The 18,537-nt window shown below is 33.5% G+C and overlaps 1 long non-coding RNA gene across 1 annotated transcript in view; it reads right to left on the bottom strand.

Annotated features, from left to right (window-relative positions):
* LOC150108986 (uncharacterized) overlaps positions 1-18,254 on the bottom strand; it is a 183,978-nt gene extending 165,724 nt beyond the window's left edge. The window contains exon 1 of the long non-coding RNA XR_016549470.1: positions 18,009-18,254. This is a non-coding gene — a long non-coding RNA (uncharacterized LOC150108986). The remainder of the gene's footprint in view (positions 1-18,008) is intronic.
* Positions 18,255-18,537: the final 283 nt, after the last annotated feature.

Raw genomic sequence — 18,537 nt, 5'->3', positions numbered from 1 at the left:
AAATACCACAAACGGAAATACTACTGTATAACTTTAATAGCATATAATGCAAGAAAACAGGGAACTCAAGATAGAAGAACTTGAAGAAACTGAACAAGATAAATTGGAGTTATATATATTGAAGTTAAAAGAAAATATGAAAATTGTCTTACACTACATTTGGGCAATACACAAGAACCAGCTACTCTATCAAATAAACCTATAAAGGTTTATCTGATAGAGTAGCTTTTACCAATTTAAAGATTTTATTAAATTATTAAAACATATATCAAAAATAATACACGTTTATAGCTGAATAAGTGAAAGTGACGATAATGATGAAATGGATATATTTTTTTTAAAAAGTAATAGATGAAGATAAGTGTCAATATACAATAGCCATGGAAGATTTCAGTTCTAAACTTGGAGTCAAGAGGGACGATAATGAAACGTGTAGGAAAATATGGATTACGCCTTCGGAATGAAAGGGGAGACATGCTGATTAACTTCTTGCAACTGAACTTCAAAGCTGTGAATACCTTCTTCAAGAAGAGACTGTGGTTGAGCTGGAATGGGACAACAAAAAATGAAATCGGGTTTATATTTTCTTCAAGCATTCATATCTTCAAAAATGTTAGTGGTTTAAATCATATTGGCATCACCTCTGATCACAGAATGGTGAGAAGGAAAATAGAAATACCGATGAAAGCTGAGAGTTGTATCGCAAAAAAGGAAAAATATTATAAAAGTTGAAACAATTTACACAAATAGGGATACCTTCAAGGTATCAGTAGAAAATAAACTTAAAGAAAATACACAAATGACATCAAATACAGGAATAAGCATTGACCAGGAAGAAGAAAAAATAAGAAAGATTCTTATTGAATTAGCATAAAATTTAAAAGAAAACAAAAGGAGGTGGACTAGGAAACTGTCAGAAAAAATAATAAACCTCATTGAAAAGAGAAAACAGTTGATTGCAGAAAGGAAAAGAGGAACTATTGAAATACCAGTAATAAATAAAGCAATAAGGATAAATATAAAAGAAGATATTAAGATATAAGATGATTATATGATCGAAAAAAATTATTGATGAAAATAAAAACCTTAGAATTCTAAGAGGTAATCTTTCATCTCTCTCAAAGAAAGAATATTATAACTCATGAAGACCAGAATGGAAGAAAATTATTTAGCAAACAATAAATCATAGAAGTAGTAAAAATTTCTATATGAATCTGTATAAAAGTGAAGATAGAAGAAAACTCAGAATCAACAGAAAAAAATGGACTATGACAATATTCTGATATACCTCCATTAGAACTTTTTGAAATTGAAAAAGCATTAAAACAAATGCAAAACAATAAAGCTACCGGAAGGATCCTTTAAAGAAGGTGGGAATATTCTAAAACAAGAATTGAAAATCCTCTTCAATAAACGCATCAAAAAAAAAAAAAAAGAAAAAGAAAAAAAAAGAAAGAGAAACATCCCAAATATGGAATGATGCAAACATTATTTTACTGCATAAAAAAGGAAGTAAATTAAAACTAGAAAACTACTGGTCTGTTAGTTTGTTCCCATATTTATAAGTTTTTCACTAAAATTATAACGAATAGATTAGAAACAAGACTTGATTCAATACAACTTTCTGAACAAGCTGGTTTCATAAAGAACTTCAGTACAATAGATCATATTCAATCAATAACCCTGCTTATTGAAAAATGCAATGAATACAACCTTCCACTTCACATGGCCTTCATAGATTTTTTAAAAAAGCTTTTGATTGCATAAAAACATGATCAATAATAGAAGTCCCTAGAGATTATGGCATTAAAAACAATTTATTGACATAATAAAATATATTTATGAAAATGCTACAGCAAAGATCATTCTGGATGAAATAAGCGAAAATTTTCACATAAAGGAGTCAATGTTAATGGAATTAAATTAAACAACGTAAGATTTGCTGATGAGATTCTTATTATTGCAAACAATATGAAAGATTTAAAAGAAATGATAGAAGATCTATCAACTAAATCACTAGAAATTAGATTAGACATTAATTCTAAGAAAACCAAAATAATGACAAACCGAAAAGGATACTATGAAAGATACAGTGTTATTACGGTGAATAATAAAGAAATTGAAATAGTAGATGAGTATCTATACTTAGGAAAATTTTAACAATGAAGAAACAGAGTCATGGAAGAAGTGAAAAGAAGAAAAGGATGGTCAACTTTTAGAAAACTGAAGAGATTTTTAAACAGCAAAATAAAACCTGAGAACAGAGCAAGACTGTTCAACCAATGTGTATTGCCTGTTATGACATACGGAGCAAAAACCTGGACAATCAAAAATGAAATAATAGATAAAATGCAAAAAAACAGAATGAAGAATGGAAAGATCTTTGCTTAACATAAGACTCAAAGATAAAATCAAAAATGAAGAAATAAGAGCTGAAACAAAATTTGTAGATATTGGAGAAAACATACTTCAAAAGAAATGGAATAGAAAAGGGCAATAGATGGACAAAAGTTTTACTGGAGTGGTATCCATATGAAGGTAAAAGACCTGTGGGACGACCAGAAAAACGATGGTCAGGCGATATAAGGATAGCAATTGGAATTCCCTGGCACCAACAAGCTCAGGATAGAAACAGATAGAGAGAATTGGAGTTACCTATAGCCAGAAGTGGCTATAAAAAGTGTTAAAATAAGAAAGTACTTAGTGTATGTAGTTAATGCATTTATTTTTAAACGTGTTATCACATTAAAAATAATATAAAAATTTAAACATTGCTATACTTATTTATATATTTACAATGATATCAGCGTATGTGATATGGTAAAAGAACTTAAACACTATTATTCTATATCATGTCTTCGGATAACATACTCCAAAGACTCTAACATAAACTTTATTATCAGTTATTCCACGCCATCCCTTCCGAAGTGCATACGCTGTTAAAGTTGTAATACTCCATTATTATTCTTACCAGCGTAAAAAATTCGTAATTGACCTGTTCTATTGATTAAGAATATACATTGAATAAACATATTACGTTTTAATTAAGTATTTAATTTAACACCTTAAATTAACATAGTATTAGTTAACAGAATGCATTATTTAGTTCTACAACTTTTAAAAAATTATAATGTATTTTTTAAATGAAATCCCTTCAACGAATTATACAGTTTTCCATTAAAAATGAGTGAGAGAAATAAGCAGCAGAAAAATATTCCAGTATACTAATTAGCACTGTTAGGATCAGTTATCATAAGTTAAAAAAAAGTGGGTTTGTGGGAAGGTGAGAATCTCAGTCATGCAGCAGCAGTTTTCTTGATCTGAAAATTATCTACTGAATAATAAATCATATTGCCATCGTATGTATATAATGTTTTTCTAAATTTAAGAATAGTTTTTGGATGGCACTTTTTTTTTCCCCACTGTCATGTAGTTGAATTATAAAAGCTCATATGTTTTGATAACATGTTTCACAGGAAAAAAAAAAAAACATTTCTAGATAAACGGATATCCAATTGCTTCACATCTCAAAAGGACTATATGCGCTAATTACCATATAAAAATAAACAAAAAAAAACCCCAACAAACATTGGTGAAACGTTGTGCAATCATGTTTGTAAAATTCAAAGAAACCTAAAGTGTTTTATACGAACGCATAAGCGGACATCCACAGCAGAAGTTACGCACTCTTTTGACACGGAAGCTTCATTCAGTGAACTCGAAAACTTGAAGTTGTCATGTGGTTACTGTTTCAACATATTTGACAGAGTATGTGTGAAATGTATACAAAGACACAAGTTAAACTTTTCTTGCAATAAATAAAGATTCACGATGTTACAGAAACTGAAAGACCTTTGCCTAAAAACCTGAAATTCACCCTGGTTTTTAGACAAGGGTGACCTGGGCGATAGTACGCTCCTACTTTCATTTTGGAAGATGGATTTTAAAGAGCAAATATCTGACCAAACATAATTGCTTTTAATATGCCCTATCTGGTGTATGAAAGATGAAATAAATACTGCATATTTTGATGTTTCTAATTCAACCAGCACACATTAATTATTATAAAAATAACTAAAAAATTTCACATTTGACGTCCGTATGGTCACTGCCGTACCTCACATGGTTTGGGCAATGATATCTTCTGTTAGAATAAGTGGTAAGGTCGCAGATTCCCTTTCCACACAAAGTTTGTAGGACAATCACAAATATCATGCCCATGGCCTCTTGGCTGGGGAGCGGACACGCTAACCACTCGGCCAACCAGGCCGGTCACATTAAATATTGAGAACACTGTTATTAAGCTTTTAGGTAACCAGAGTGCACTGGACAGTTTTGAGAGAATGAAATTGAATTTCAAAGCTACCCAGATGTAGCCTTCTTATTTTCGCAAGAAAGATCGTACTTCACTTTCCCTTACTTTTTCAATATCAAGATATTCAAATATTATAAAATTTTTATTCTTGGACTGACATACTAACTACCTTTCCTGGCTCAGCCGTTAGCCTTTTTAACTTTTAAAAACTGAAAACTAGGTCACATTTCCATTCAAGGTATTACTTTTCCCCATATACGATCCTGATGCTATAGAAATCTCAAATACGTTCAATTTTGGAATACTGCTCACGCATTTTGAGTGATGCACTGAAAACTTTCCTACATATGTTTGTTGCTATACAATCTAATTAATCGACTCCTCCCCTCTCATACAGATTCACTCTAATCACTCTCTCATACTTTCTTCTCTGTGTCCCTTTTCTAGGTATTTTCATTGACAATGTTCTTCGAACTTGCCACCATCATTCCTCCATTTAATTCCATGACTATAAGAACACCAATAGCTACTGTTAACATCCATTTGCTCTCCATCATCTAACCTATCGAACCAAGTTCGATAATTTAGAAGATAAGTGCTTCTCAGCACCAGCACGCTTATAATCACTGAACTATTGAGGGTGGCACGTTTAGACGAATAACAACGATTTAAAACTAAGAGTAATAATATTTTGATGATAAACTTCTGAATGATGAGAATTCTGAAGGAATGTTATACACTATTTTTGTGTATATCCATCTTCATCATAAGTGTTAAATCCTACTTTGATAGCTAGGTGGTAAGAAATATTTGGTATACCTTTAAATATGATTTCATTAGCCTCCCAATATTGCTCAGAGTCTTTAATCTTTCATAACATTAGTTCTGAGAAATTTTGCTCACTGACCTGCGTAGCTGCCAATGGAAATTTCGCACAAGTTCATACTGCCTCAAAGATTAAAAGTGTTCTTGACGGTAAGATAATTCTTTAAGCTTGTGATGTACACAGAGAAAAGAAAGCACTAGTAGGCCAGAGAATAGCGAACTTATATTTGCGTGACGAACTGTGAGTACAAACAGTTATGTTTAATTACAAAGTAATTATTAGAAATTACGTTACCTTCAAACATTTCAGAAAATAATATAACCAAAGAAAGAAATAACGGCATGACCAATTATTACAAGTACTCCATTTGAAATAAGTATTAGAACAGATTACATTTCAGAGAAGCCTAAATTGCTCATACTTCAACTGCATGTTGACCTTCTGTTCATCTCGATCAGTATTCCGTAAAACTACACATCTTGGCATCCTCTGCCAGTGATAATTTCAGTCACGTAGTTAGAATTGTATTGTTGTGGTTCAAAGGTGCTCTTTTGGATTGAGATCAGGACTCTGTGTGGTTTGCTTCAGCCCATATCGCAGTAACAACGACAGTGGGATGGTACACCATATTGAAAAGAGAGGGATTCCGTAAAACTTCACAGTGTAATTGGTTTGGTTAGAATTATAGCATCTGAGATTATGAGGGTAGTACAGGCCGGTTTGCCTGTATTGCGGGATGAAGACCTCGCTACTATTGTATGAAAATGTTGGAAAATGTCAAGCCGCTTCGCGAGACCGCTACGGAGGTGCTGACCGTGTGAGATGCTTTATATTATCCTTTCAGACAGTACAACCTAATGTCCGCGTTTATATTTATACCAGAAGAAACACTCAAGCCAAATTTACATCCTGCAACAAACTTTTTAGTTCAAATGAGGCACTCGGGAATAAGCCGTTCCTCTATTATCATACACACTTTCTGCTTGTCAATCACACTGGATAATGGTACTGCGCAATTTGTCCTCACATACCACTGACCAGTCGCAACGTTCTTTTTTATCAATATATTCTGTACTGTTGTTTCCTGCCAGAGTTTATGTCTAGCTTGCGTGTAGCTGTCATTCCGTAGAAACCGAGATTGTGTGGCTCTTTGCATAGTACTCTGCTAACTCTAATCCATGTAGACTCACTTGTTTGAGGTTTTTTTTTTTTTTTTTTTTTTTTTTTTACATCGTTTTAACAAGCTTTCTGGAGGCTTTTTGGGTTTCTAGGTTTCTTCGCTAAGTGTCCTAAAGTTGATTTTAGACGATGCAGTCTTTCACTGGTATTCGGCGAAAAGACTTTTTCGAAGTAGATTCTGTTGACACTATATAGATATGTGTAGTCGACTCTAGATGGATCTGTTTTCCCTATATTTTTTGCAGTATAAGTCAGGCACGTAATGATAGGAATAAACAGGGAATGTCCCACTATTTATTTCAACATAATGTTGAAGTTTTTCGAAGTAGATTCTGTTGACACTATACAGATATGTGCATGTAATGCACATATCTGTATAGTGTCAACAGAATCTATATATATATATTTGTATATATCTGTATATATATATATATTTCACTGGAAAATGGTACTGCGCAATTTGTCGTCACATACCACTGACCAGTCGCAACGTTCTTTTTTATGAATGTATTCTGTACTGTTATTTCCTGCCACAGTTTATGTCTGGCTTGCATGCAGCTCAATGGTGTAGCCTAGAGCTTTTGCCGCCCGGGGCGGTCCCTGATTTTGTCGCCCCTCTCAATACACACACACACCAAAAATACTACAAAAAGTCAAAACGACGTATAGGGAAATAAATTAAAACATTATGTTTATTTTTGAAGTAAAACTTTAATTTCGACATTCTAAAATGTTATTTTTCTTCCTTTTCTGTTAGCAAAATCGTCGATGACATTGGCGAAGGCTATTTCATAATAATGTAGGTAATTCTTAATCAATTTTATTTAGAAAAACTCCTCTCCCAATTAGCAACTCTTACAGCAATTGTGAGGAAAATTCGCAGTAGTAGTATTACAATATTTGGAACTGAGTTCTCGAGACTGTATTTTAGAATTAACCAAAAGTTTAAAAAGGTTCAAAGTGCCGCCCGGGACGGACCCCCCCCCCTCTAGCTACGCCTCTGGTGCAGCTGTCATTCCGTAGAAACCGAGATTGTGCAGCTCTTTACATAGTACCCTGCTAACCCTAATCCCTGTAGATTAGGGTTAGCCCTATATATATTTCATCTGAGGATTTTCTACGAAGGTAAATTTTCGGATTCCATCCGTACCACGGTTTTTTCTTGCCTGAGGGCCAAACTAGATTCCCCTCTTTCCGACGGACGTAGCAAATTATATACTATAGTTAGCGTTGATTGAACTCTCTAAGCACAAATTAGGTTTATATAACAACCTAATTATTAGGTTTATATTAGGCGGTGGCAGGTGATAAGGTCTAATACGTAAAGGAAGATAACAGGATCGCACACACAGACATACACGCATAAATAGATGAGAGAAACTTTGAATCCACATTAAAAGGAATTTAGATTTATTAATAGCCTTCCTAATTTCGTTTAGCTGCATATCATAAAGACATTAATTTGCTACTGTTGTTTTGTAAGGCATTTTGATAGGCTTTTTTATTAGTTTTATTTTAGAATGAATTGAATATAACTGCATTCTGAAAGATAATTTCTCGAATATTTGATGTTATTGGAATCTATCTAATTTCCGTCAATGATGAGTTTGCCTGTTCAGACAAAGGCAGCAAGGTTTTCCTTTGGAAATTTAAGTTTTCTTCCCGTCAAACCAACCAACCAACCACTAAAATCTCATGCAGTTTACAGACATAATTAACTTGCCTCTTTGTTCTCAGTTACCTCGTGGTCAATTCTCAATCACGAGCCTCTTCCAACTTTTCGAGATGCTGTTTTTCTGATTTGGCATCTGAACTTTCATTATTTCTAAAGCTATTTTTCTAGGTGGCTTGTAACCGTCCTCCCGGCTTCTTTTAAGTGCAGAAGTAACGTTATTTTCATTTATTCTTTTCTTTTCGATCTCTGCCACAGTCTTTAGTCGTGTGTGTGTGTGTGTGGATTTTCTGAAAATGATAATCTTCAGATATTCAAATCCATTGACAACATGTTCCTTCTTTCTTCTTCCCAATTAACAGCGAGTTTTTCTATTTGGGATTAAAATAAAAGATTAACTTTTCATTAATTCTCTCTATCTCTCTCTTTTATGTTGTTTCTCGAGATACATTTGTTGTGAAGAAAGCGGTCTTCGGCGAATTCCAGCATACTTAATTAGCTAATACTTCGTCTGAGTAGGGGGGGGGGAGTAGTTTCTATCTTGTTTAGAGATTCTTATCAGAGCGCTGTGTGACAAGACGCATTTAGCTAGCATACCCTTCGGCCATATATTTCTTATCGTAAACAGGATCAAACCGAAAAACAAAAGTTCCTTATTTCTTCGACGTTCACTACCGTAAACACGTGAGTCACGTGTCGTGTACTAGCAGATGGTTTCATGACACTAAGTGGAAACTTTAGCTGGTAACGTTCCGCCATCATATTTTTCATGTTTATGTGACAAGAATGATTCTTTAAAACGCCTCTCTCTTCAGTGAAATAATACCGACACTGAAGCTTGTTCATTTAAAGTATGCTTTGCTGAATTTTTTTTTTTTTTTTGGTTTTAATTCCACGATCAAAAGAAAAAAATGCATTATTAATGCTAACACGACTAAGAATGTTTTTCTAAAGATTTTGAGGAGATATATATATATATATATATATATATATATATATATATAATATCTGAAGAAATCAGTGGCATAGCAGAATTTTCTAGCATCACCTACTAATATGCTGACAGCATTAGCTGTCAGCATATTATAGTAGGTGTCAAAAAAAAAGAAAAAAAAAAGCAAACGAAACAGATTTTGTTAAGAATAAAATCGCTCATTTCTAAGGTTTCCAAATACAAACATTCGTTTGCTTTGCTATGAACCAAAAAGATGGATTTTTTTTTATCCATCTTTGACTTAACATAGGTTTACACTTGCTAAGACCGAAATCTTTTCAAGCTATTTATTTCATGTTTATTTTTTATGATTTCATATCGTTTGCCATTCCAAGACAAAGGCTTCGTGCTGACTTATGATAATTTAAATAGGGGATTAATTATCTCTTATTACTATTACACAGCACAAAATAGCTAAAGAAAAGTGCATTGTAAAGAGTAATGAGTAACTGGCTTAATTTTTTTTTTTATCTGATTTTTTGAACATTTTGCATGCCTTTTGAAAGTCAGGTGAATGCATTTAAAAAAATGTTTCTGTTTTATAGTGTTAATGCTAAAAATCCCCATGATCTTTATTTTTTTATTTTTGTACTAAGAATCGAAATAGCTCTGGGAGCAATTTCTTGTTGGCGGGGCATTTTCCAGTATGTTTCTAATAACAACGAACCATGCATGCATGGCATGTTATGAGTACTGTATTCATATCGTGTTATTTGTATCTAGTTTTTCCGTAGTAATTAAACTGTCAAAAGGAGTTCACTATTCTGTTTTACGCTTATACATAGACTCACACCGTACAAATCGAATAAAAAATGCATTTCAAAGCCACCCTCACTGAGTTTCGTTTACACACAAAACGAAATCTATCAACTGCTGGAACAAGTAAATAAATAGCAATATATGATTCAAAAGTCCATTCAAATGAATATATCGTAAAATACAGAAAATATAAAGAAGATATATTAACCTCTCGAAATGTATTTTGTGATATTCATAGCTAGGGGACGGGTAGGTAAGTGTATCTTCATTCTAGATGGGTATTCAAAGATTGCGTAATCAAAGTTACTTAGCGTTTCCTGTTGTTGCAGTAATAAAAGTCTTTTGCGGAAACGTGCATTGTCTATTTTGATTTGTTATCTTCTACGTAGTAATCTTAATTAATGGTCACAATAGCAAAAATTCAGCTTCACTCAGATAACGTCTTAGAAACTTGTAAAACACTCGCATGAAGTAAGTGGATAAATTGGTCGATAAATTGTGTTTAATCGGTTTGTATCTGACGTCCGGTTCCTATGTTTTTAAGGATGGAAACGGGTGAAAAGCTACAGGGGAAAAAATCCTATGCTGATATATTTTACTCCTAATCCCAGGAAGCAAACAGTTAAATTTGCGCCTGAACGTAGTTCAAGTCTAACGGTGGTGCAACACCAGGGCAACTCATTGTAAAGATGGGTAAATCTCTGATCACTATTCTTAGTATTTTCCATAATGTAAAGCACATCTCACTAAGAGATGTATACTGTAATACATTATGGGTGGGGTCACTACCCAGACCGGTTTCAACCGTTTTTTAACTGTTTGCTTACTTGGGATTAGGAGTAAAATAACCAACTTTATAAAATTACTTGGTAACCCTAATATACATTATTCCCAAGGTAAAAAAAAACAACTTATTTACATCTATATCTCCTCCAGAGATTCTTATTCAAAATAAAAACACCTTGTAGCAACTTGTATAGGTAAAGTTGATAAGGCTCTGTATTACTAAAACCTTGGTATTTAAAGGTCTAGCTACTCACTGAGGAGATCTCAAAGAAGGTTGAAACCGGTCTGGGTAGTGACCCCACCCATAATGTATTACAGTATACATCTCTTAGTGAGATGTGCTTTACATTATGGAAAATACTAAGAATAGTGATCAGCTCTTTACCCACCTTTACAATGAGTTGCTCTGGTGTTGCACCACCTTTAGACTTGAACTATGTTCAGGCGCAAACTTAACTATTTGCTTACTTGGGATTTAGGAGTAAAATAACCAAGTTTATAAAATTACTTGATATATATATATATCACACAGTTATTGTTTTATGTTTTCATTTTTCACGTTTTCTTCCCAAGATGTTTAGATAGAAAATAATAAGTCAGAAACGCTGTTGTAATGGAAAAAGTCATCTGTATAACCGGGCATCGGTATTTTGCAGAACGGGAGTACTTTTTAGGGAGAGCAAGTGAAGTGAGATCGAAAGTGTAAGTTGGATTATTATGTCCAAATGGAAGTCCTTTAAATAAACAGTTGCAACAATAAGAACGGTTATATGATTATTTTAGGTTTCGTTTTTATTTTCACATTTTTTTTTCTATATTTCATTCATAACTATACAACTGAATTCAGTGATCTTGTTGATCATCGATAACAATTATCAGAGGAGCATAAATACTCTGTGTAATATTCACATAGAAACTGAATTTGTTGATGTCGAGCGTATATTCTTTTGTACAAATTAGCCAAATACAGAACTTTCAAAATAAAAGTAATACGTTATTTATGTTGATATTATGCCAAAATGTTTGATATTAAAAAGGGAGGTAAGTTTCGCTCTATATCCTGCCTTTCTAGGTTTGTTTTCGTTTGATTGATATTAAGAAGCTAAGGCTGTGACACACCGGTGTTATGATGCTGGTTGGTTTATCTGTTTTGTGGCATTCAAAACTCAAGATTTCGAAGGAAAAATTTGTTTACTTCCCAATGAGACCGGTGACTCAACTTTAACTGAAACAGCCCTTATAAATGTTCCCTGTATTGCGAACGGTTGCGCTACTGTTTGGTCTCTCCCGCTCCGAACTCTATTTGGAAAAAAAAAGAAAATAGTGTAGATGACCGAGAAAATGAATAACGATATAAATTTCCACAAGCGTCTTTATTAATCGTGGTGTAAGTTTAAGATAATATCACGTACATCAATATTCATTCTGTACGTTTATTTTTATTAAAATCCAAGTGCTGCTCTCTCTTCTCTCTCTGCTTAAATTACACATTTTAAATGTTTACAGTTAATTAAAGAAACATTTCTAAGAATTTTACTTTAACTGTTAAGGAAAAAGTGCAGTTTTCTAATATATGTCAAACTAAGCTTAGACTTAAAGCTTATGGTATTTTAATCATTGAATTGCATAACATGAAGAAACCCACCATTCGATGTAGAAATGCTGTGCTCACTTATAAGAATAGCACCTTGCAGATTTTTTTTTAAAAAAAAGAAGTTGAACATAAAGTAATCACAGTTTATATTAATTAATAAATGGATTCTTGGGGTTTTTAACAGCTTTATTTCTTATGAATTAATAGCCCAGTTCTTTACTTGACAATTCCTTTTGAGTGTAGTTATAATTTAATGATACTTTGATTATAAGTACTGTGAAGATTTGCCTTATTAATCATAAGTGTATATGAATGCATAAGTACCAGCTTTTAGGTTGAAACTTGCGAATTAAGAAAAGTTTAAATTTCAAGAAAATACTTTTGCGAATGAACTATTTCTTTTGATGATTAAATAACAGAAATAACTTTTTTGAAGTAATTCGACAGGTTTCTTTCTAGTTTTTCTTGCTTTTATTAAGCATTCACCGGCACACTATTTCCTTCCCTTAAAAACACATATACACAAAAAAAACATAATATGCTAAACAGATATTATGTCAGTAGACTGAATACGTTGGTGAGTTGGGTATGTTTTATGAGATTAAAAACCAAAGATTCCTTTAGGAAAAACCTGTTAACCTCGTTTGAGGCCACTTAGCTTACCAGCAGTCGTAAACTCCTCTTCTCCTCATACATGTTCCTCTCATACTGTAACAGGAATCGAACCCTGCACTTGTCAGCTGCAGGTGTTATAGTTATGGTTGCTGTAGAGGTGTTTACAGTGTAATAATTAGATGCTCAAGGCTGTGCTTCAGATCACGAGTTGTTGAGTATTGAAATCGCTTGTCCAAATCGAACTTAATTTAGGATAAATGCAAAGGAACTTTACCTATGCCTGGCTGCCCCCAAATTTTTACCGATGACCAAATATTTGCTTAAATATTTGGTATTCGGCCATCACAGGCTGTAAGCGATATAATTAACTCTTATCTGATCTGACATCTCGTTAACTATTCTGTTCGTCAGAATTACTAAACCAAAACTGCATATAGTTTAAATCAAGAACTCAGTCAACATTTTGGTATATCGATGAGTATACTAAATAATATACATCTATGTGTATATTATAAATGTAGTCCTGATGATTCTACAGAATGATCGTTAGCGAAATGCGTTGGCAGTCGAGTGAGCAAATGAGTTATCCCACTGGGTAACTTACTTTCAGTCGAAAAGCCAGTATAATGGCTTCTTGCTTCCTAGGTTGGATTAGAATCCAGCCTCAGAAGCACGTAAATCACTAATTCTCTGCAATCTTTTTTATTATTTTGAATACTTCAGTGTCCAGCACAAGGATATTGAAAGCTTCACTTAATACCCTGTACTCGTCTGGCTGATAAACGACTTATTAAGCTAGTAGAGGTTTAAACTCAATAAATATTATCACCAAACGGTCTCCCTCCATGTGGGATTTATACAAAACTAAAAGTTTGACATGTTATCCATCCAAAGAAGCAAAACAAAAAAAGACTTTTAGCCATGATGAGAAGCAAGAAAACGACTTATTAGTCATATCGCTGTTCCGTTTATATTAAGAGACTTTTAATTGTGCGCAAATTATTGTTGATATAATTTTGATTAAGTTTCGTGGCGTGGCTGCTGATGCTTTGTTAATCACTAATATATGAGAGTACATCATTTTTATTTGAAATATTCCAATAGAATAACACGGAAATCAGTATGACATCAATTTTGTCTCAGAAATGACAAGACATACCGCTATTCTGCAATGTACAGAATTGTTATATGTTATATACCAATGTTATACCAATCGATGTTATATAACATATAACATTGGTATATGTTATATACCAATGTTATACCAATCGATGCAAAGTAACAATGCATTCTTCAGAGCAACAGCTTATGGAATAGACATAAAAAGTGTACTTAAAATTGTCTGGCTCAAAAGTAAATTGGGTTTTTATATTTTATATAAATTACTGACATCGACTGTACGATTCATGGAGTTAACAAACTTTATAAGACGACTCTGATATTTCCTGCCGATGACAAACCCGAAGAGGAACGAACGGATTCAGGAAGGGTGGAGGAGAGAGAGAGAGAGAGAGAGAGCGGAAAGTGCCCAGGAATACGAGGACAGGAAATGCAAGTTTACAGTGGATAATTACATAGTGATGTAGTGAGCTAGACAGATCATGACCTCTAGGAACGATCTTCCCTCATAAAGTGGGTATTGCGTTCTACGGAACTGGGGGTGTAACAATGAGTGTAAAACATTTGTTACTTATTGTGGTATACATAATTTATATCAAGAATAAACATTCGGAAACAATGAATCAATAATTTGGCCAAATGGAGACAGATAAATTACGCTTATTATTTTTTGGAATCCTCCCACCCTTTTATTGGCTGAAAAGAATATTAGAATAAAATAATAAAAGAATATTATTTATGCCTAAATCACAGAAAACTCTTTCGCATTCACGTATTTATAGCATATAGTCAGACAAGTCATTTTCGAGAAGAAAAATTTAAAAATATTGTTAACATGAGAAATTTATCAAATTTATATTTATGATATTTAGCCATGCTCGTTTTTTTTTTCAACCTTTTTTCAGCCAAAGAAGAAAAAGAAATTTCATTAATTTAATATTTAAATATATTACATATTACTTGTATCAGTTGTATTCCGGAAAGAATGTAATGTTCTAAACGATCTGTTAAATCTTACAAAAACAAATTTGGTACAGGGTCCAGACACAAACACACACACACTGAGCTTTGGGTCGTTCGGTATTATTTAAAATGATGAACAGCTTGTAGAAGAATATAGTTTAATCAGTTTTTATTTATTATTACCTATTGCTACTGAGGTATGCTTTGAGATATTTCGATCGGTGTTCCTCAAACGTTTTTGCTCACGATACAAAAGTGAAATCGTATTCGAACCATACGGAAGCTGATGACATTTCGATAAGTACTGGCTTTCCAGATATCGAAAAATATCGCTTTTATATAACATCAGATTTCGAAGGCACATCAAACCCTGTTCATTTGGCATCATCCTCTTTAACTTTCTTTCACCTTGGACGGTTTGTCTTTTGCTTTGTTAACCAGTTTTGGATTTCTGATATGGAAACCAGTTATGGATTTGTGATATGAAATGTTGTTTCACTTTGTTTAATTTCAAAAACGAGTATGCTAAGATTTTCATGCACCGTGAATTCAATAATCACGATTACGCCTTGAACTCAGTAAAGCAAAAATCCCCCCCCCCCCCAAAAAAAGTATGCTTATGTACATTGATACAAATCAATACGTTTCTCAATCATTTTTCAAATACAAGGACCGTAATATTAAAATCCAAGTTAGTGTTGTGAACTAAAGCAAATTACAGATTTATCAGACTAAAGAATTTGCATTTTTTCTATGTTTTAAATAATACGAATAACCAACAAACAATTTGTTTACAAAATTGAGGAAGATTAAGAACACAAATCTAGTGCATCAGCTTTGTAAATGGGCTTTAAACTTAAAATCAATTTCTAAATTCCTTTACATTTTAATATCGCAAATATATTACGATGTACAGATTATGACTTCAGCAGTAGATTGAAAATTGCGCATGTTACTGAACGAAAACAGCAAACATAGTCTGAATTCGTGCGATATTGTAATGATAGACATCGTATCTGTCATTAAGATGTTCGGAATTGCCGAAATATTCATCGTGTTGCATGAAGATTTGCATTCCCTGTCAGGAATAATATAGACCAGCGGTCCGCTATGAGGCACGTAAATTTTATGTTGAGATTGCGTATGCTTTCTATGCTCATATTTAAAATTGTTTCAGCTATCAAATTTGCGATCCTCTCATCTGAACGTTTTAGCGACAGTTTGTCACGATTCGGGGTTAGAGAAACTTCTCTTGAAAGAATAAGCGACCATCCCGAGTAAGGAATTATATCTTCGTTGACTTAAAAGGTTGGGTTAGTTTGCCCCGAAGTATAACTGAGCAGAATTTTTATTTGTTGTCTAATGAATGTGAAATAATTTGTTTTTAATCCCTTTCTTCAAATATAGCAAAATAGTAACTTCGATCATTTTAAAATATCAGATTTGTGTTGTTCTTTGTTTTTCATGGTATGCACAATTTCGTTTTTCGGTAAAATTACTTCTAATTGGAAGACTTCAAGTTGGAAGACTGATTGGTATAATATGCTGTAGTAGAAAAAAGTAATAGGTGATGAGTGTAACCAGTATTGAAACGTTCAACACAAATACGCGATAGTGTATTGCATTAAATGCTGCTGTTTGTTCATCGTTGGAATGTGTTGTTTAAATTTACGAAATTTATAAAATTGACAACGTTTGGAGTTGATTATAAAATTGTATTTCTTCTTCTTTCCACATAGGAATAAGTTGAATATACTTATATAATCAGTGTTTCATTCTTTTCAGTCGATTTGCGCGGAATATGCGAATTAATTTTCGTCCTCTACATCCATGTCTAATAAGCAGATATTTCCTACTGCTATTCAAATAAAATCTTCATTTTCTTTTTACTCTCAAGGAGGGATTATACTGCATATTATGACAGTCAAGGATGTAGCAGATACTATTAACGAAATTAATATATTATGATTAGTTTCCGTCAACATATTTCTCCCTTCCAGGATTGTTAGATGATTGAGCTAGCATTTAACACACTTGCAAGTGCATTAACTCGTCCTCTGTTCTTTTTCTGCCATTTTCGTCTCAAACAAGTGTTTGGCTAATCTTTCCTTTCTCATTTTGTTTAAATGACCACACAAACTTAGATTAGCTTCTTATATATTCTCGAATATTAAACAATGTCACGATGTTAAGTCTCTTTTTCCTTTTTTTTTGTTGTTTTTGTTCATCGATGGCATTTGTTTACTCTTCCGATTTCCTTCCCACATTCCTTCCATATTTCATATGTAGCTCCTTCACTAAAATTTTTGCCCAGATAGCTGAAATGTATAATCATATAAAACAATAAACAATATATATTTTCAAAATGACACTAAAGGCATTGAAAAATCAAAGCAAAATATAAAGAATGAACAGAGTATAGTTCTTAAGTTGTTATTTAATATGAAAAGTAAACAGTTCTTTGGTTATGTATAAAAAATAAACGCCTATCTTTATCGCTATGGATATGTGCTACACGTGATTTGTTACGTAGCAATGCACCCGCGTAAGTTGAAGAGATAAGTAAGGTACCGTAATATTAAAGAGAGGCAATTTAGTAAGAACACAAGCCTATAATAACGTGAAGTTTAAACCATAGTTCTGGTTTTACGTATAAATAAATGCATGTGAAGTGGTATAGAAATCACCTGAATAGCATATTGCGCATATTTTGAGAGGGGGCGGGGGATATTAACAAAAAGTAAATATGCTTCTGTTATCTCAGTTGCTACCAAAGTCATTTATTTTAGTTTGGAAAGATAAACAGAAGTCACAACTGAATAACATACTAAGTAAATGCTTCATTTTATTTTCATGCAGTACAGCATTGAAATGTGTTTTTCTAAATACATACATCTTATATTACATTCAAAATATTAAAAAAAAAACATTTATCGTAATTCTGGAGGCTAGAAAGAGGGCATGAAATGCAAATATCATGGACCATTTTTTTTGGTAATTAAATTATGCTCGAAATATATACACAAAGTGATTTCGAAATACCATCAACGCCCTCCTCTCCATATGCTAGTGTACTGTGGTCATAATAAGATGAAGTAGTACCCAATGACCTTCATCACATATAACAGTAATGTAGGTCTTAGGCTATACTCCACATAATATTGATTTCTCAATCGTCTCACTTACCGGAACATCCAACATGGCTCCTCGCTGTCCTCCATACACGGTATTCTTGCTATAGACGGTGCTAGCAGCTCCATTTCCCCCCCTTTATTATTATTATTTTTTTTTATGAACTCGAGCTTCCTAAAAAAGTCGGTGCATTCCTCCGCACGTACGATGCACGGATCAACAGCCACGATGCCTTCCCTAGCCACCATTATGTCCATATTCTAAAGTGGGCGGAATCCCTACGAGCCGCTTCCCCCCGTAGCTCTTGCTTACTGCGGCAGTAATCTTGTTCGCCAGGCACCTAACAACCGGCAGCCATAACTGTTGGCATCTTGCCAACAGTTCGCGCGTGCCCAACATACATGTATGAAGAGCGCTGAAGTGGAGAGGTGGCTGCCAGCCAATCGGCTGTGAGCCCTGCATTTACAGTCGCTGCGTCTACCACCGCAGTCCATGGTTAGCTCTGTCGCGGGGTCCACATAGTGCGTCATGGGTCTTCTGCAGTGGGTCATTGCGTGTCTTATGGCGTTCGCTTTGTCGATGG

The sequence above is a fragment of the Typopeltis vanoorti genome, chromosome 2 (genome assembly GCF_054136105.1).
Source record: "Typopeltis vanoorti isolate ZY-2024b chromosome 2, IOZ_Tvanoo_1.0, whole genome shotgun sequence".
Lineage (NCBI taxonomy): Eukaryota > Metazoa > Arthropoda > Arachnida > Uropygi > Thelyphonidae > Typopeltis > Typopeltis vanoorti.
Note: the sequence above shows the minus strand (reverse complement) of the source record. Positions and strands in the feature narration are given on the sequence as shown.